Raw genomic sequence first — 20,851 nt, 5'->3', positions numbered from 1 at the left:
ATTAGTAACCAAAATGTAGTGGTTACTATAAATGTGACGACTCATTCCATCACTAAAATAGTCACTCATCAATAAAAGTTGTTACTATTTTCTCCATTTAGTTACCATAAAAAATCTTCGTTGATATTAGTGACCATAAAAATCGTCACTCTTTTAACCAATTAGTGGCCATAAAAGGTTGTCGCTGATTTACCCAATTAGTGAATATAAAAAGTGGTTATTGTTTTATCCAATTAGTGATCATAAAAAATTGTAGTTAATGGCTTATAACATAACCAAATATCAACTTTAGGGAAATTTGTGGTATGTTTCTAATCATAATATTTGGATTCTATCGGTTAAATATATAATGAAATCCTAAAGAAATAAATACATGTATTAGACCTAAATAAGTTGTCTTATTATAAGAATTGCTGGTGTCGTTCTAAAACAAAAAATAAAAATAAAAATTGCTAGACTATGAACATGTACACTGTATAAGACCTCCAGTTGCCTCTGTCTAAAAGCACATCATATATAGTCGGTCCACTACCTAGGTGAGTTGGGTGGAGGCCTGAGGCATCAAAGAGAAGAATGTCATAAATTTAGTCTAACATGTTAATATTGTCGGGATTTTGGCCCAAATGAATTCATCATATCAAGACCTCGACTCTGTCGTTTAGGCCGCAGTAAATGATGTGACACTCCTTCATTTTATGAGTCATCCTTCATTTTATGAGTAATGTAGATGTCACATCATATTTTATCATAAAAATATGGTTTCTTGCCACCCTGCTTGTTTTTTTTAATTATAAATAAAAACTTTAGTTTTAATTAAACACATAATATTTCATTAATTAAAAGTAAAACTCATTACATAGCATTACTTGAAAAAAAGTATAACATCACATTAAAAACTATCCTAAATTTCTAGCTCTTCCCCGGTCAGGTTTGACATGTCTATCGTTAGTATTTTCAAGTTATTTTCCCTTTCTTTCCGAAGCTCTCTTTTGGAAGCAATTTGCAAAATTTTGTCTCATCTATCTTATATACCCTTCATATGGCCCCGATGTCTTTCAAATCATCTGAATCCGACCCTTTGCATTTTCGTTTGTTTTTTTTGTTTTGTCCCTTTCCATTGGTCGGGAAGGTGGTGAAATTTGAACAAGTTCATCTTCATTGAGGTCGAAATCAACACGAGCATCAGATTTAGTGTGTTTGGATTTTGATGTTCTTGACCGTTTTGAAGCACTCTCGATATGGTCGTCGAATGTTTTGTTTAATTGTCATTTTTTCTTTTCTTTGACAAGATTACAAACTTCAAAAAACTTGAAAGATTTCTTGTTTTCTTTTTGGTAGACTTTTAAAGCTTTCTACAAAATCACATCATCGATTTCGCCGCTTCTCTATTGTTGTTTCATTTTGTTATACAAATCGCTAAACAACATGACTTCCTTGTTTATCTTCCCCCATTTCGATTAAACTTGGTTGTAGGATTTCAAAGTACTCCATGGATGATGGCAATGGGCCCCTTTGATGAATTGTAGGTTAAAAGCCCAAGACTTGTCGTTTCCCTATAAATTGTCATGTATTATTCATAAATAGGGTTAACAGTAAGGCAAAATGTAGCCGCCACGTTGTGAGGTTTCTTGTGTATTTTTAGTTACTTTTGTCTATGCTGAAAGTGTAATATATTCCTCATATTTTGAATAAATCGAGTGATTATTCTACATATCTTCATATTTGTATTTGTTCTTATTTTCCGCATCTTGTTCATCAAATCACAATTAGGGTTTTAATCCTAACAAATGGTATTAGAGTGAGTCTTTAATGAAGTGTTGAATCGAGAAAAGTAAAGTAAATCAGAGTAATGAAAATATGAACACCGAATGTAAATATGATCTGGTTTCAGCTCATATTATGCTTTCAATGTTACAGAGAAAAAATAGACAACTTCCCTGAAAGTCCTCATCTAACTCTAAGTAACACTCCTATTTATAGGAGAACACAAAGCATACAAAAAATTATAAAGGACTAGTCATTAAGTTTTGACACAAACTGCATTTATAAAATAACATTACATATTTCGACATATTACAATCTAACATCGACCTCTATAATCTCCCCCTTTGTAATTAATGTCGAAATCAGTTGATTAATAGTTGACCTCCCATATGTAATGTTCTTCGGATTTCAACATACCAGTTCATCACTTTCTTCAGTTCGGCCTTGTCACCATCATTATTCTTCTTACAGTTGTTCATACGAACAATTAAGTTCGTATAGTGTGCAGTAGAATGTCTTTCGATTTCACAAGTTTGGAAAAAATACTTCATCGACTTTCCCATCTTACTTTTCCTAGAAAAAACAACTCCAAATGGTTGCATACAAATTTCGCCATCAACAAACTTCTTCATTTTCGCTTCGCTAAACACTTTTTTCATAGGAACATTTATCTCTTTTCCAACAGAAGCAACCAACTCAACATCGGTCAAAGCAAGACAATCATAGTAATTATCTATAAACAGTTTGATATGACCAAATCCCAAATGTAGATCTTCTTTGCAGGTATTTTGCAGTTTTGAAGCATCTATGTCTTTAAGCATGTAGGCCACTTGAATCAAATCATTCGAGTTCATCAAGAGAAAATCGGCAATGGAAAACTCGAAAGGAACCTTATTCACCCTTACTAAATGATAACGAAAGTTTTGTAGCATATTCTCAAATAGTTCACCTTTCGAAATGCCGAGAACTTGTTTTATTTTCGCCAAAGACCACACATCCTGTTGATCTTTTCCCAGAACAGCATGAAACCTTAATTTGTGTATAAAATCCTCCTTCTTCTTAAATTTTTCCACCACCTTGTATTGTGCAGAAAGAATCTAAATCTCGTTGACTGGAAAATCAAGCTGATTCAAATTAGAATTTTCGATAGAATAACTTTTCGCAGGCTTTTTCTGGAACTCGTACATCTCATTAAAAGATACCATGCCTTCAATATTCTCATAGCTATGCAGCTTTCTTGGATCTTCCTTATTCATATTCGGAGGATCATTTTGTCTTTGTCTCAAAACACTTGCAATCTGTCTTTGAAAATCCATTTCAGCCTTTCTTTCTTCTTTGGACTTTTCAATGTGAATTTTCTTTCCTCTGTCTTGCATTACAGGAGTTTCATTTGGCTTTGACTGACTTCCCCCTTCACCGGAAGAACCAATTACAATACCCTTCGTTATTAGCCTTCTTGTTACAACAGTTGAAATCACTGGCTCTGCTTTCGATATAATTGGTTTTGATTTCGGAATCTAAGTAGTGTAAACCTTGCCAACAACCTTCACTTCTTCATTAATCACATCGGATGCACCTTCTCCTTTACCAACCTTTTCTTGTTCCCCCTTGCACCTCTGTAACTACAGGTGGGGCATTTGTTGGTAAAAGACCGAGAATTCGTGATAATGGTGCCAGTTGTTTGTGAAGAATGGATTCAAACAAAAAAAAAATTTGAGATAAAAATTCGGGTGTGATCATAGGAGATGAACCAAGCTTTGAGATTAATTCTTTCAACTCAATTAACAAATTTGTGATCTCCTTAAAGCTTTTACTGTCATTTGAAGACAGTTGAGTAATTTGAGGACTCAAAGCTTCGTATAATTTGACAAACTTCATCACCACGTCTGCAATAATATCCATCTTCTAATTGAGAGATGCATAGTCTTGTTGTGTAGTAGCAATCTCTTTATTCATGTCTTCACGCAGTTCATGAATTTTCCGATTAACATCCTCCCTCATCTTCTTCACATCTTGAACAAACATGACATGACGTTCTTTAGCAACCATTTTTAAATCTTTGACTTCGGCATTGAAAGTTGAGGACTGAGATTTGATCCTGAGCTCATTATTCTTGTCATTGGCATCCACCTTCTCAAGAATTCGAGATTTAGAAGCTTGAATCAAGCTAGAGAATCTATTGGACAATTTAGCTTCGTGTGCTTTGAGCATCACATCCACATCAACATTGGATATAGAATTGTTGCCCCTGCATCTGCTTGTGATTGAATGATCGAGTTAAGCTTCTTGTTCAGAATCTTGAATTGTTTCCCTGACATCAACATGTGATCCAGGGTGTCTTCTTCTTCTTCTGGATCAAACTCAAGTGCATCAAAATTTCCTCCAAATCCTCCATCATCAGTGTTAGTATCATTAATGGATTTTGGTGGATCATTAGATTAGGAAGAAAATAGATAAGTGAAAGGTTGATTGAGAATTTGAGTAAATGTTGGTAAAGATGAAATTGGATGTGTAGGAATAATAAAGGGTGGTAATGAAATAAGGGTACTAACTGTAGAAGTTTCGATAATACCTTAAGTAACCATAGGAAATCCTTGATTCGACTCTCCTTCACCCATAGTGACATTTACAACCGTATCAGATACGTGTGTAAGAATGTCAGAGGTTCGAACCTCCTCATGAGATGACTTGGTTAACGAAACCTCAGGTGGAATAATTGGAGTTTGCTAAGAAGTTGAAAGACTTTTTGAAAGTATAGCTTCAAGAGTTTCAGGAACTTCTTCTTCTTCGGAAGATACTTTTTGAAGGACCAACTTTCTCTTTTTACTATATTTTGAAATATGCTTTTCCATATTGGTAGCTCTTCTCTTCTTGGACGATGGGGACACAGGAGCTTGAACTTCGTGAATAATAACTCCTTTTCGAGTTACATGAGGCTTGCGAATGAATGAAGAAGAAAAGCTTGAATACCTTTCAGGAGACATTCGAGAAGGTTGAGCTTTTTGCTTGATTTGTTTGAGGACTCTAGACTTTGAAGGAATATACTCTGTATGAGTTTCGAAAAGTACAGGCTCAACAGCCTCAGTTGTAGGTGTAGTCGACTTCTCATCCTTCTTAGGTCTTCAAGATTTCTTTGAAGACCTTGCATCTGATTTAGCCAACAAAACACCGGTGACTTCATCTGGATTAATCGAAGCCAAATATGTCATCAATACAGGACTAGTTGGATCAACATGCTTGAGCATAACATCTAGAATTCGTGCAACATTTGGAAAGACTTCTGCATCATCTTCAACCTCCTTCGGAAAATTGTATTTTAAAAATTCAACAGTTTGTTCTTCAGCAGGTACCTAAATCCCTTCCTTTTCATACATGTATCGAAGAATTAAGCTCTAGTACCTAGCACAAGATATCCCTTGAACAACATTGGTATTCTCAATACTCTTCAGAAACTCTTTCCACATCTGATTTGAATAATCCACTGCAAGATCATAGTAAATTCCTGCAACCATAACATACACTTCCATTCGTCCGTTGTCTAATCCAACACTCCGACCAGTAAGGCATCGGAGAAAATACCAAAAAGGAAGTTCCAGATAGAAGGAAGACTAGACTTCTTAAACTGACTGATCTTGGTAAGTGGGGGTTGATGAACCATTTCATTGAACATATGTATCACTTGATCATTTGAAATAGCACAATATGGTGGAGAATTAGGAATTTCTAGAATTTGACAAAAGAGTTTCTTAGAAAGATGAACCTTCTTGTCATTAACCAAGTTAAAGGTAATAACATCAGGAGCTTTACTATACATTGTTGTAGATCATGCTAGAGATAGCTAGGACAATGGTGATGGGTTTTGAGCACTACATCATGTTGGATATAGTGTCTAAGTCCATAACTATATTTGGTATGTACTTGACCCGACCCGGCATGGTCCATTTGGGTTGCACTTCACCCGAACAATTTATGGATAATATTTGAGAATAGTACAAGTTATGATTTATTAATATATTATAAGTTCTAATATATTAATATAAGATCATATTATTTAATTAGTATTGATCTATAATTAATCTAGGATTAATTTAGGGATCAAAGATATTACTAATTAAATATGGGCTTCTATATTTATATAGTGTGGGCTAATGCTTATTTGGAATGGGCTAGGCTTGCATGGAAAAGTCCATGGATACTCCATGGAGCTTTAACCCATGGTTCTCATGGAAATGAAGAGACATGGGTATTAGGGTTTACATGGATGTAACCCTAATCCACCACACTATATAAAGGAGGCTTTGGTTCTTGAAATCACACTAGTTGACACTTGTTGAGGTGAGGGCCGATTTCAAGATAGTAGTGACTATTCTCTCAAAGTTCCAAGTTTGTGGTGATTTGTGATTTCCATTTGAGGCATCCACACTATTGGTGATAGGCTCTAAAAATCCAAGCAATCAACTCCTACTACAAGGTAAGTATTTCTACTAGGTTTATTTGATTCATGTTCCCCATGCCATGCTAGTTAGGATATGAACCTTGGAAAAATAATTATTTGCATGTATCTTAGACAAACATATATCCAAGGTTTATTAGGGTTGCATGTACACTTAGGAAGTGTTAGAATGCTCAAAACCCATAAGTGATATTAGAGCCTAGGCGTGTTTGTTTGATACTTGATGCAATATATTGGAAAAAGTTGAAAAACTTGCTGTTCTGCCTGATGAACTCGCCGAGTCCATGGGGGGACTCATCGATTTCATGTGTATCTTCAACCTACTCGCTGAGTAGGTTCATGCACTCAGCGAGTAGGAGCCACAGAGTGCAGATTTTCGACTTTAGTTGCTGGAAATGGACTAGAAACATTACCCTAAACTGTTTTGGTACTTGAAAACTTGTTTTAGATGGTGTAATGTCTTTGCTAATCCATTTACAACAACTAGTTATCAAAATTACAAAGTTTTAAGTGTAATTTTTGATTAATGAAAGTGTTCATATTCATGTTCTTGATCTTATGATGTTTAGATGATCATAGGAATTATTTGTAACCTATGTGGTAGTTTAATTCTTGATCATAATGTGTTTTAATGGAGTCCATCACTTGTACTCAAGTTATGGAAAACCAAGAGTCACACTTGAATTAAAACCATTAAAAGAACACAAGAGTTAGAAAAATGAAGAGTCTTCATTTTATTACTCTATTTAACTCATAAGTTACAAGAAATGAAAAGTTTTGAAAGTTTACAAAACTTACCCTCAATCTTAGTTACTTTAGGAAAAATGTGAATAAGGTGCTAATCCATGAAATTACACTTTACACTTTGTCTAAGTCGTTAGTGGAGCGTGTGTGGTTAACCGGCACACTAACTTGGACTTAACAAGGTAGGTAAAGGGTGACTTAATATTTATCATAGTATCGATGGAGCGTGTGTGGTTAACCGACACATCGATTGAGGGGTAATTTATTAAGGGTACCAAGTAATTTGCATGGTTACTTCACACCTCGTTTTGTGATCCTCGGCACCCCAGTCACAAAACTTGGAGGGCACACTCGAGATTGAAACATGCCTTTGAAAAGTTCATTGAATCTCAAAAGAATCTAGGAGTTTCTAAGAACCAAATTAAATATTTTAATATTTCGACTTTGGTGGAAATTGGTGAATCGTCATTCACCTACCTTTCAAATATGTTATTACTTAGATTACAACATACCTCTTTTAAGTATAATATATTGTGATTGGGTCCTAGCCTTAATACTACATTTGGGTGTTTTATTAAGGACTATCTCTATATCTAAACTAATCCTTCTTTCTTCTTTTATCAGATGTCTGCAAACAACGCTGCTTCTGGCTCTAATCCTAGTGGCTCCTTTTCTCTTATGAACTTGTGTGGGAAAGTCACTTTTGATGGATCCAACTTTAATGAATGGATCAGAAACATCAAAATGATTACTCGCTATGAGGACAAGGTATATGTCCTTGATAAGGAGCTTAATGAGATTGATGAGACAGTTGCTACTCCTCAAGAGATCGCTGAGTTTAGGGTACATGAAAGGGATGCCACCAAAGTGGCATGCAACATGATGGCCACTATGACCACGGATCTTCAAAAATCCTATGAAGATTTCTACCCCTATGAGATGCACCAATACTTGATGGAAAGATACCATCAAAGTGCTCGTCAAGAGAGGTATGAAATCATCTCCTCCATGATAACTACTCGCATGAAGGATGGTGAACCCATCACGGCCCACATGCAGAAAATGCAAAGATTTGTGGACCGTTTGCTGAAGCTAAATGTGAACTTCCCTGAGGAGCTTGCAATAGATATCATTTTGCACTCCTTACCTTCATGTTATGATCAATTCCGCATGACATACCACATGAACAAGGAAGAGGTCACACTCAACAAACTTCAAGGACTCTTAAAGACCACGGAAAGTGGTCTTAAGGGTAAGGAGATTGTTACTCCTACTCCTACCAACATCGCCCCTGTCTTGGCAATCAGGAAAGGACAGGGGAAGAAGAGAAAGAGTTCTTTGAAGGGTACCAAGGTTAGGACCCTTGATGGCTCTTCTTCAAGTGGAACCAAGAAAGGTTTCATCACTCCTTCTTCTGACCCAAAAGAGGTTGAATGCTTCTATTGCCATGAAAAGGCACATTGGAAGCGGAACTGCCCAAAGTACCAGCAAGATGTGAAGGATGGGAAAGTTAAACCCAACCATGCAGGTATTTACACTATCATTTCTAATAACTCACCTAATTCTAACTCTTGGGTCCTTGATACCGGTTGTGGTATTCATATTTGTTGTGACTTGCAGGGACTAAGAAGAAGTGGGAATGTGGAGCAAGGAAGGATAAACTTAATCATGGGGAATAGGAAAGTTACACCTGTCACCAAGATTGGAGTTTATACTTTGTCGCTAAGTAGTGGGTTAAATTTAGATTTGAATAAATGTCGTTATTCGCCAGAAATGGCAAGAAACATTATTTCCTTTCATGCATTGTATAAACAAGGTTTCACCTTTTCATTTGATAATGAAGTTGGTTCGATTAATGCTTTCTTTAATAATGTTCTTTATTTTAAAGTAGTACCTTGTGATGGCGTGTATGAAACTGTATTTGTGGTTGATAACTTAGGAAATAATGTGTTGTGTATTGATTCTGTTAATAATAATAACTTGGATAAAGCATCATTATGGCATTGTCGTCTTGGACATATAAGCAAGAAACACATAGGCCAACTCCAAAAGGATGGAGTCTTGGAGTCATTTGACCTAAAGTCAGATGATAGTTGCGAATCATGCTTATTTGGAAAAATGACAAAGTCACCCTTCACAGGCTCTTGTGAGAGGGGTGAAGGTTTGTTGGACCTTGTACACACGGATGTGTGTGGACCATTCAAACATGCCACAAGGGATGCTAATCGTTATTATTTGACTTTTACTGATGATTACAGTAGATATGGATATCTCTACTTAATCAAGCATAAGTCAGAGACTTTCGAAAGGTTTAAGGAATTTAAACAGGAAGTCGAGAATCAATTGGGCAGGAACATTAAGATGCTTCGATCCGATCGAGGTGGTGAGTATCTTAGTTCAGAGTTCCTCGACTATCTTAGGGAATGTGGGATTGTCTCACAATTGACACCTCCCAGGACACCATAGTTGAATGGTGTAGCTGAGAGGCGTAATCGAACCTTGTTGGATATGCTTCATTCAATGATGAGTCGAGCTACGCTACCAATGTTATTTTGGGGGTATGCCTTAGAGACTGCCGCCCATATTCTTAATCTAGTCCCTACAAAGAAAGTTGCCAAAACTCCTCACGAGATGTGGACTGGTAAAGTACCTAAACTAGACCACATCAAGATTTGGGGTTGCGAGGCTTTTGTGAGGCGCGAGACTCATGACAAGCTAGAACCCCGAAGCGAGAGGTGTATTTTCATTGGCTACCCACAAAGATCCTTTGGTTACCTCTTCTACAGACCTAGTGATAATGTGGTGTTTGTAGCAAGAAGAGGAGTCTTGAGAGAGAGAGAGAGAGAGAGAGAGAGAGTTTATAAGCCAAGGAGGCAGTGGGAGGCAAATTGATCTTGAAGAAATTCAAGAGTCAAGTGGTGAAGGATTACTACTTTTGCGAGTCATAGTGTTGTCCGATCATCTTCTGATCAAGTGAGTGTATACTACCTTTCATAAATGCAATAATAATACAAGTATGGTTTGAGTGTAATAAGTTTATTGTCGTTAATTTATACGCGTGAATGCGTTGTTACTTTCTTCTAACGCATAATTATGAAGTAATTTATACGAGATACGTGTTATGTGTATATTTTGTTGTTATGTGTTTGAATGTATATTCACTTTCTTCTATCTTACAGATATGATTATTTCTATATGAAATACGTGTTATGTGTGTGTGTGCCTCATCTGTTATATGGAAAATGTATTGATCAAGCATGCTATACAGGTTTTGAAAATATGTATAAAAATGTATGTTTTTATCTACTAACATGTTGGGAAAAACATGGGTAGATAGTTGGTGTGTAATAAACAGACGAGAGGCCTCGTTGTTGTTTGATCCAGTCATCTAGTGGAATTTAGATGACGACCACAGACTTTTCTAGATAGTCCAGTGGAACGCTATCAGGCTCATAACCTGTAGGTGTTAATGAACTTGGGTGTTCATTCGCTGTATTCCATCCTCCTCATGGTTGCCTTATTTGACTTATATTGCTGAGGAACCCCCGCAGCATGTGTTGTCACCCCGATGAAAATATTCTTAGATTATGTCCCTTGTGTTAGTTATTTTAGGGACGTAAAGTGAGAATAACGGGAATGGGTAACTAGGTTATTGTTGGTTGATAATAATTAATTTAATTATTTATTGTGGGTTGAAAACCCTATATGCTCACCAGGCTCCCAAGCCTGACCCACTCAGTTTTATTTGTATTACAGGAAGTGGCGGAAGGGCATGAGATGGACGAACCATCAAGTTGTTTTGTTTGCAAGTCTGCATATGTTTATATTTGTTATATGACTTGTAATGTATTCGTTTATGCTTATTGGTCTGTATCGGAACATGACACCCCGAGTTTTGATTATAATGAAAATACATTTCTTTTATGAAATGCTTTGGTAAACATTGTTTTATCATGTTTTGTTTTTGGGAGCAAATTCTGCAACTCTTTCAAATCAAAAGGATTTACTCTGAAAATATTTAAAAGCATAAATGAAAATCGGTCTTTTCTGGCCGAGATTTTGGGGATGTCACATATACCTATTATAGTTTATCAAGAGTGTTTTATGTTTTAATGAAAACCTTTTATGCATGGCTTTGTATCTCAATAAAAATGACATTGAAAATACTAAGTGTAAATCTTACACACCTTGCTCAGCATGTTACAAGGTGAGAATAACTCTTAAACTTGTTTTTGACAGTTTTACCCTTAAAAGTCACTGTTTTAGAATATTTATAGAAAAATCATCATAAGTTGAAAATAGAATTCGTAAACTCTGAGAGTTTGAAAAAAGAGTCTACCGTGTTCATAGATTTTCCTATAATTTTTGGTGGTCTCAAACCAGTGTGAAAATGTTCATCTTCACAACCTGGTCCGATTTTGTTGCTTCAGTGATAGGCAGCTTTGTAAAAATCACCATAAATTTTAGAAAAATCATATGGAGAAGTGCAAGTACTGGCAAGTATTTCTGCCATTCTCAGCCAACGGCGTTGCTGTCGGAGTGTACCATCAGCCTCCTAGCGTCGTTGCTACTCCAGTAGCCAATGAGGACACGAGCAGTCGCCTCCTTCTCCTGTCGTTGTTGCTGTCGTCATGGCTTGCTGTCGCTGTTGCCACCCTCTTCGCTTCTTTTTCTATCCCGTTGTCAGCCACGACCTGCCGCCGCTATCTTCGACCAAGGGCGCTGCTGCTGCTGTTTCCGTTAAAGATGAGTTGTCACCGGTTCGTGGGCTTTCAGCTCGCGTATGTTGCCGTGTTTCTTGACCGGGAACCAAAGAGAAACCATCACCACCACCGTGAGGTGGTGCTGCCATCGCTAAAACCGTCGTTGCCGCTGTCGTGAGCCACCAGTTGGGTCGCTAGGTTCTTTGTACAAATCAGAATCGCATGTGTGTGTTGTAGGTGGTGTTTGATGGCCGGAAAATGGAGTAGATACCCACCATGGTCTCCAGCCATGGTGGCTGCCACCATGTACCAGCACCGGCCACCACAAGGGTGGTTGTGTGTGTATCTGTGTGTGTTGATATTAGTGTGTGTGTGTGTGTGTTATAATGAAAAAAAAAACTCTTAACCACCACTGTGAGGTGGTGGCTACCGCCTCCTACCGCCACCTGCCGCCATGTTGGATGGCGGTGTGCTTTTGCTTGTGTTAGACTGTTGGATTAGTGTCTAAGTCCATAACTATAATTTGTATGTACTTGACCCGAGAGTAGCATGGTCCATTTGGGTTGCATATCACCAGGACAATCTGATAGGATGGACTTTTGAGAAGAGGTTATTTATGGTTTATTAATATATTATAAGTTATAATATATTAATATGAAATCATATTATTTAATTAGTATTGATCAAGAATTAATTAGGAATTAATTATGTGATTAAAAGAGACTAATTAATTCTAAGGGGTTGATTTGGTAAATCATGCATTCTTATAAAGTGGGCTTATGATCCATAGTTCTTCATGTTGGGCTAAACCCATGTGGTAACCCATGGATACTCCGTGGAGGTTTTAACCCATAGAGCATGAGGGATATGGAAAGTCATTAGGGTTTACATGGTGTAACCCTAGTTTGTCACACTATATAACAACCCCTCTAGCTCATGAAATTGGCACTTAAGTTGAAAACTAGAGGGCTAGTCGATTTGTGTGTGCAAGGAATCTCTTCTCAAGTTATCCTTTATTCTCGGTGTGTTGTGATTCCATTTGAGGCATTCATACTATTGGTGCTAAGCTCTTGAAAGTCCAAGCAACAAGCTACAAAGAAAAGGTATGTTATCTAGCTTGTTTTATTACCTAAGTATCAAATTTTTGTATGCTAGTTAGGGTAATACCTTGGAAAGTTCAAGTTTGCATGTATAATATAGAAAACATAGATCCAAGGTATTTAGGGTTGTATGTACACCTTAGGAGTGTTAGAATTCTCAAAACCCACCATAGACTGTTTTTAGGATGCTTGGACATAAATGGACTAGAACCATAACCACCACCATGAGGTGGTGGCTGCCGCCATGAGCCGCCGTTGACCACCACTACCCGAGGTGGTAGTGGGTGGTGCCCAACTTATAAAACTCTAATCGGCCTAATGAAACCCTAACTGATCCAAAGACTTAGTTATTGGGCCTAATTGGGTTGTGATTCATTTGAAAACCCTAATTAGGGTTTAGAAAATCCTAATTTTGGAATTATTGGTTTGGACTTATCAGGACCCGCATTTTGGGCGATTGGAATGGAATTGTGAATTACAACCGATCACACCATATGATTTATCTAGTAGAGTGATGGACTTAATGGATTAAGTCCTTAATGGGTTAAGTGAGAAACACTTAACCCTAATTGTCATTTTATGTGAAAACCCTAATTTCACTTGGGCTTTGAGTTGGACCTTTCTATTGGGATTTAGTGATTGGGATATTGATGGGCCATTTAAGAACAATCATATGAACTAGAATATTTGGATGGGCTTTAAGGTAAGGCCTATGTGAGGGGTTTGGGCCCAATTTGGAAAATTAGGCCATAGATGGGCCATAACTGGGCCTTGATGATTATGAGGTACTGGACCATTGTAATGCCACATATTTGGAATAGAATAAATGGTTGGGCCTTAGTGCCATATATTGGGCTTTTATTTTTATAAGTTTGACTTTTGGGCCTTTAGATTGGGCCTTGATCTTGAATCAAGCTAAGATGGGGTAAAGTAGTCTTTTATCCCCAAGCATGGACTTATGGTTATGTGTTGGATCCCAATTATTAATTGGGTATTGTTTTGATGTTGACAGTTCAGGAATCTGTCATCCAGCAGTCTGTGTTTTCGTTTGCGGGACTTCAGCAGTACGAGGTGAGCTACCTTCCAGTAAAGGTGGGTCTAAGGCACCAATACCGACCCACCAATAGGTGATTATGTATGAGATGATTGTCTTTGTCATAATTGTCTGGTTTGCCACTATTTGATATGTTTTATGTGCTAGGATGCTCAGATATATGTTTTAGTAGTAGTAGGGGTGAAATAGTCCCTGAATACTGGTTGAAATATACCGAAGGGGTAGTCAGTACCCATGCATGCCTAGCAGTATGTTCATGATATGTTATTATGTGGTAGTGGTAGGGGTGAAATAGTCCCCGGATACCGATTGAAAGATACCGAAGGGGTAGTTAGTACTTGTGTATGCCTAGCAGTATGTTTATGTCTTTATGATATGTTATTATTTGGTAGTAATAGGGAGTGAAATAGTCCCCAGAACCGGTTGAGATAAACCAGAGGGTAGTTCGGGCACCCAGATATGTCTGACAGGGGTAGGTCGGACATCTCGGTATCTCTGACTGGGGTAGGTTGGGCACCCCGATATGCCTAACAGGGGTAGGTTGAGCACCCCGATATGCTCAGCAGGGTAGATCGGGCACCCAGATATGCCTGACAGTATGTTATTGTATGGTATGTGGTATGATAGGGGAACTCACTAAGCTTCATGCTTACGGTTTACAGTTTTGATTTCATGTACTTCGTTTTCATAAGAAAGGAGCCGGCTCGATCACAGCGCATCACACTACGATTTCCGTACATGAGATCATTGGGATTACACTCTGATATTATTTTACAATAACTTGTTTTGATTATTAACACTTTGGTTTTGACATGGATATTATTACAGATGTTTTTATACCGTGGTTTTTATAATAACTTAATTAAAAATGAAATTTTTGGTCTTGAATTTTGCGATGTTACATCTGAACTTTCGTCCCTAATTTTAAAAAACCTCATAGATGGTCCAAGTGGTTTCAAAACTTTTAATGTTTAGTCGTTCCGGCTCACTCCGTTACCATTTAACCATTAAGTCTTTTTTTCAACATTATATTGTTGGGGCAATTTTGTCCTTTCACTTGTAGCATTCACTGTTTCAATATTACATGTTATGGAATTGTGCCCCTTGTTATGACACTTTAAACAAGTGACTGTGAGATATTTCCTCCTCAATTTACCTACTTGGCTGTTGGGCTCATCAACACCCCTCTTTGTCTTTTTCTTTACCCCTTCTAACCTACACATATTGATATATTATAGTTAAAAATTAACCAATTTCATGTTCACATTTAAACTACATATTAGGCCTAATTGAAATACAAACCTGTTTTTTATGTTTTGGTGGATTTAAACTGAATGGGAAATCACTTTTGGGCCACATTCCATTAAGTGGATAAATTTTGTTGAAATACATGGTTTTCCATTCATCAACACGTAGGGCATTTTCTCCATTTTTAAATTTGTACCATATAGCACAAACAACATGTCTACATGGAAAACCTGTAATCTCCCAAAACCTACAACTACAATGTTGCTCATTCAAGTTTACCACATACTGATCTTGCCATGTGCTTGACCCATGGTACTTTCCTGCTATATTATATTTAGCTATATACTTAGATGCATCAGTCTTAGTTTGGTCAAACATTGTAGTTGTTGTAGGGGTTAGTAATCCTTCACACTTATCTATTCCCTTTTGCACCATACACAATCTCTGTTGGATAGATGTCTAAGCCCATAACTATAATTGGTATAAATTTGAATTGATAGTAGTACAGTCCTTTTGGGTTGCTTCAAACCTGACAATGAATATGATGACAATTAGAGAGAGAAGACTGGTTTATTAATTTACTACTTGGTTAATAAATTAATTAGAAATCAAAATAAATGATTTATTAATGTATTATGGAAATAATATATTAATTAGAAATCATATTTTTTTAATTAATATTTAATCATAAATTAATTTGGAATTAATTTTAGGGTTAAAGGAATTAATTAAAAGTAGAGGGACTAAAAGTGACAATGTTCAATAGTTAAATCATATGATATATGGTGATTCCGACTCCGATTGCTAGTCTTTCAGAGTTTCCATTATTGAAATAAGGGAGTGACCATGCTAGAGTGAACCTTAATGGCTACTTTCCTGTGTTGACTTGGGTGTCTGAGCTAATGCACATGCCGTTTTCTTGAGCTTGAAAGAGATCACAACATGCGGCTTGAGGAACTTATAGAAGACTTTTATTACTATACATGTATTGATTGTGATCTGAGAAACCCAAGTAACAAATTTTAATATATGAATATAAAAAAAGTTTAGAAAAATGACAATTTTGTTGGTTTTTAAAGCAAGGATGAGCATGAAAAGCTTAAAATCTCTGTCAATTTTTAGCATTTTCTTGTTATTGACAGGTTCTAAATCATTTTTCTCGAAGATGCAATGTTACATCAATTTTCCAGTTAAGGATAAAAAAAATAAAAGTATTGCATATTTTGCAAGTTTCAGCTTGGATAAGGTTGTTATCTGTGAAAAAATGTTAGTATGTTGCTAAAATGGGTAAATAAATTGCATTGCCTATATTAGGGAGAAAACATAAAGTACGTTGCTAATTCCACCAATTAAAGTTTACTGGTATTTGAAGAGAATATTTACATACCAACCGTATTGAAGTTGAGATCAATTAAAGAAGATACTACACAACCTCCAATCCAAGGTGTCGATCCCTCACGAAAGTACAATCTCACCCGTCTTCTCACATATGCTACTTCTAAATGGTGTATCCACCAACCCATGCTTTCTTGCAGAAATAAACTTGCATCACTCATCACATCAATATTGAATCATGTCACATCCAAAGTTTAGTATTTAGTATCATCATCATCATCATCATCATCATCGTGGTCTATCTACCTACATGTAAGGTAAGCATGGGAGGGAAAATACAAATGAAAATTAGATGCCATCCATCCCCCTGCTTCTTTAGTGATCTTGAATCCATCAACCTGCTTTCCTACTTCAAGAGTACCCTGAATTGCAGCATACATTAGCCCTGCTCCAGCTGCTGAGCATGAAGGACATCCCAAGAGCTTTGCAGTCTAGTTTAACAAAATCAAAACTCATATAATCTGTTTTTTTAAATAGAAACACAACACAAAACAAAAATATAAATATAGAAACAATCGAATCACCTCTATTTCCAATTCGTGTGTTTGGATATAATGCTTATGTCTTGTCTGGCCCCATCTTTCCATAACTCATTCTTCACTTTCATTCACACATACATAACCTAACCACCTTATCAACTGCTAAACGATCATACATTAATAATTCTCTCTTTAAATATTGAACAAAAATCCCAATACTTTTACTTTAGTTGGTAAATCAACCAAAAAAGAAGCGAAAGAGGACTCTTGGTTTAGTCACGAAAGCATGACTTTTTTTTTTTTTTTTATCCTTAATTTCTTCCTACAAAAAAACGACAAAAATAGGGGTTAAAACAAAACAATCATGAGAATATATAGTATCAAAAAGAAAAATTGTAAAATGATGCAAGGGGTTTAGTATTTCAAATTTAAAAATGACTAAAAGAAGATACTCTAAAACATATACAAGGAATTCAGGATATTGAGGATGTATATATTCATGAAAAAGTTGGTTGTGAGTGATAAGTAAGGTAATATTTTAGATGTCAATCACAAGCTTTCTAATACATTCAATATGGTCCCTTGACGCTATTCCTTTTTATGCCTTGAAAAAAGTTACATATTTGTGAATTATAGATCTTGATTTGTCACCATACTCTAAATTCAGTGTCATTTAATGACAGGAGAACAAAAATCAGCTAACTCATCAAAAACAGGAAAACTGACCTAAAAATCAATTCATAATATAAGAGATACTGGTTTAATGAAAAAATTAGTCTTCTTGTTAACGAAAACATGCCTAAGTAGAACTCTGCAAACTCAGTGACATCACTACAGTGAAATGAAAATATGAAAAGCAATGCAGCATAGAACTCTGCAAACACAATCAGATGTCTCAATTTCAGTGTGGGAACAGAATCTAATTGTCAATTAAATGAAAATATTATAAAACAAAAACCCATGATAATGTCAACATATACATTCATATCAGATGACACACATATACACAGAAACCTACATATCAAAGTAATGAAACATATATGATCAAATGATGAATGTATGAGCACAATCTATAAACAATTAAACAGTTAAAATCAAATGTCAGTCTTATTTTCTCTGGATTGTAGCTAACAACTTACAAACAATCACACTTCAAATTCAACCAGAAAAGAAAATTTTGAAAAATGAATTTCACAATTATGCTTGATCTGTGTACAAAGATCTTAAATCAATTTGGAAAATCAATAACTGGATTTTCCATAAAACCATCAGATTTGTACTACATTGAAATGAAACTATGAAAAGCAATGCATTTACATTAGAACAAAAGAGCCATAGAAAAAAAAAAAAAACAAACAAACTTTATTGTTGTGTAAATCTTGGTAAGGGTAAGAGTTACAAAAAAAAACCTAATTTGAAGATCAAACCTAAAATTGGAAACAGGGAAATATGTAAGAACGTCGATAAGAAGTGGTTGATGGGATTTGAAAATAACTTATCTTCTCCAAGCCAAACATGTTGACTTCAGCCATTGACAGATCTGTTTCCTTGGTCCATTCATCAGTTTTACTGAGAAAAAAAAAAAAATTCAAAAGTGATGTTTTTTGGTTGATGATGAATTTAACTTGGGGTGGGGATCATTGATCGAAGAAAACCTCTACCAGGTGAGAAGACGACGAGCCTTAAATAAAGGGAAAAAAAGACTCCAGAGGGAAATTTGAGGAATACAATGGGCGGCATGTTTCTACTTATGTTTTCCATCATCTCCGACAACAATCTTCATCATAAAAGATCATAAAATGAAAAAGAGAAATATCAGAAAGAAACTAATCAACTGGAGTAGCCGTACGGGTGAGGGTGTCGAGATTCGGGAAGGGAGCGAAGCAATGACCTAGTAGAAGCAGAGAAGAGTCGTTCTTCCCACTTGTATTAGATGATTTCTGGATTAGATGATTTCTGTATTAGATGATTTCTTTTCGTTGCTTATTTGAAATATGGATTCATGTTGCACACCAATTGTTTGATTTAATTCCTCAAAGAAATCATCTAATACACAAATTGCCTATGTCCGGTAGAAATCTCCCACTTCTTTGTTGTAGACTTCACAGAAGAGAAAAGAGGTATTCGTCATTGAGAGTAGAGAAGCCATAACCGCACGACGACGGCGTTGGCGATTTCTACCGATTACAAATGGAATGGTCAAAAGCGGGGGAGCCAAAAAGAAAGAGCTTTGGAATAAGAATGAATTTAATTGAGGGAGAAAGATAATGACTGATGTCCATGGCAGATGTCCATGGTAATGCAACATCTGCGTGGATGGGAGAGGCGGTGGAGGGAGCAATCGACGCAAAACAAACGAAAATAATGTCGAAAATAATGTGTGAAATTGTAACAAAAGAAAATAAGGAGGGGAAAAAAAAAAAAATAGAAACTTTTGTGGCCAATTTCATAAAAAAGGAAAACATTGGTGGCAAAGGTAGCAAAAAGCAAAAAATAAAGCAAAATCTATTGCATAATCCAAGTAAAAGTGAACATCTCGCTAATCAAAATCATCATCACGAGCAGTAGCTGAAACTGCTAGTCGATCTACCGGATCAACTTCTGCCTACCCCGCCCGGTCAAAGATCGTCGAGTGTCTTTATTTTATTTTATTTTTTGAATAGGAAAAATGAATGAAAATAAAAGCGGAGGCCCGCCATCTGCTAGCATTGTGGTTTAGAATCGATTCTTTATCAATAGCCCACCCTTTCTTTGAACCTTGTTAATGATCGAACTTAAATTAAAGATATGAACTGAGTGCCATTTGATGAGATTCCACCTCTGGAAAGCACCTACACCTAATGGCTTAAGCCGTTGTTCCCATTTCCTCGCTAACCCATCATGCAAAAGTACATCGTTAGAGTGAGTGCGCTTGCTGCTGGTTCAGAACTCCCCTATCTATTTGAATTGATTTACAACGCCTATTTTCAAGCGGAATTGCTTCTCTTAACTTGAAAGAGGGTCTCTCCTGTCCGGCTCGATATGAACAAGGTGGGCTGGTAGGCTTCTATCCGACTATTAGTACATGCAGTTCTCCCCTTAGCCTTAGGGCAGGCAGGAAAGAAATTAACAACTTCTAAAGAAAAGAGGACGACTTAAGACAGCAAGAACAGGCAAAAGAAGTAAGTCACTTGCAAGCCCGAAAAGCAACCAGGTTCTACCACTGTAGGGCCAAATCATAGTCAAAAGAAGAGTTTGATCCTGGCTTAGAAGGAACGCTAGCTATATGATTAACACATGCAAGTCGAACGTTGTTTTTAGGGAGCTGGGCAGAAGGAAAAGAGGCTCCTAGCTAAAGGTAGCTTGTCTCGCCTAGGAGGTGGAGCTCGATGAAGAAGTCCTCGCCTTTGCAGAGGTGGACTCTCTACTTCGATGGATCTAGCACTTTGGGGGCTGCAGGGGCCGGAGACTGGTACAGGCAACAATTCAGGTGGCTTCGGAATACCTCCGTAAGCGGGATGAAGAAGACTGTTTTAGATAAAGTGATGTGAATCAAAATACCGACTTCCGTACTAGCCTGACCACCTGTTTTGAGAACAAGTAAGCTCCAATACATGCTTCCTTAGTCAAACTATCATGAGTTATAAGACCAAAAGCTACGCGAAAATTTTCATTGGATCTCGGTTGTTCTTAACAGCGATGGTTATTCATTTAAGTCTTCGGGTAGCACCACTAGACCTTCAACAAGGTGGAAATTCTTGTATTCCTTATGTACATGTTCCTGCGGCTCGGATGAGTATTCTTGTTTATATCGCTACGGCTATACACACGTTCTTGTTCCTATCAACACAACATCCCCTCTTTCTTCGCTCTTTCGGAACCGGTACAGAAATGGGTGCTTTTTCTATGTTTTTTACCTTAGTTACTCGGGG

At 36.7% G+C, this 20,851-nt stretch overlaps 1 long non-coding RNA gene across 1 annotated transcript; it reads right to left on the bottom strand.

Moving 5' to 3' along the window:
- Positions 1-14,835: 14,835 nt before the first annotated feature.
- LOC145041153 (uncharacterized) lies at positions 14,836-19,294 on the bottom strand. The gene is made up of 7 exons (XR_013679965.1): positions 18,602-19,294; positions 18,436-18,509; positions 16,986-17,262; positions 16,454-16,892; positions 15,927-16,065; positions 15,121-15,595; positions 14,836-15,033 (listed from the first exon to the last, which is right to left on the bottom strand). It is a non-coding gene; the product is annotated as an uncharacterized LOC145041153 (long non-coding RNA).
- Between the last annotated feature and the right edge of the window lie 1,557 nt (positions 19,295-20,851).

Source organism: Lactuca saligna, chromosome 1, assembly GCF_052625555.1.
Source record: "Lactuca saligna cultivar CGN05327 chromosome 1, ASM5262555v1, whole genome shotgun sequence".
In the NCBI taxonomy this organism is placed as follows: domain Eukaryota; kingdom Viridiplantae; phylum Streptophyta; class Magnoliopsida; order Asterales; family Asteraceae; genus Lactuca; species Lactuca saligna.
This window is presented reverse-complemented; position numbering and strand designations above follow the sequence as displayed.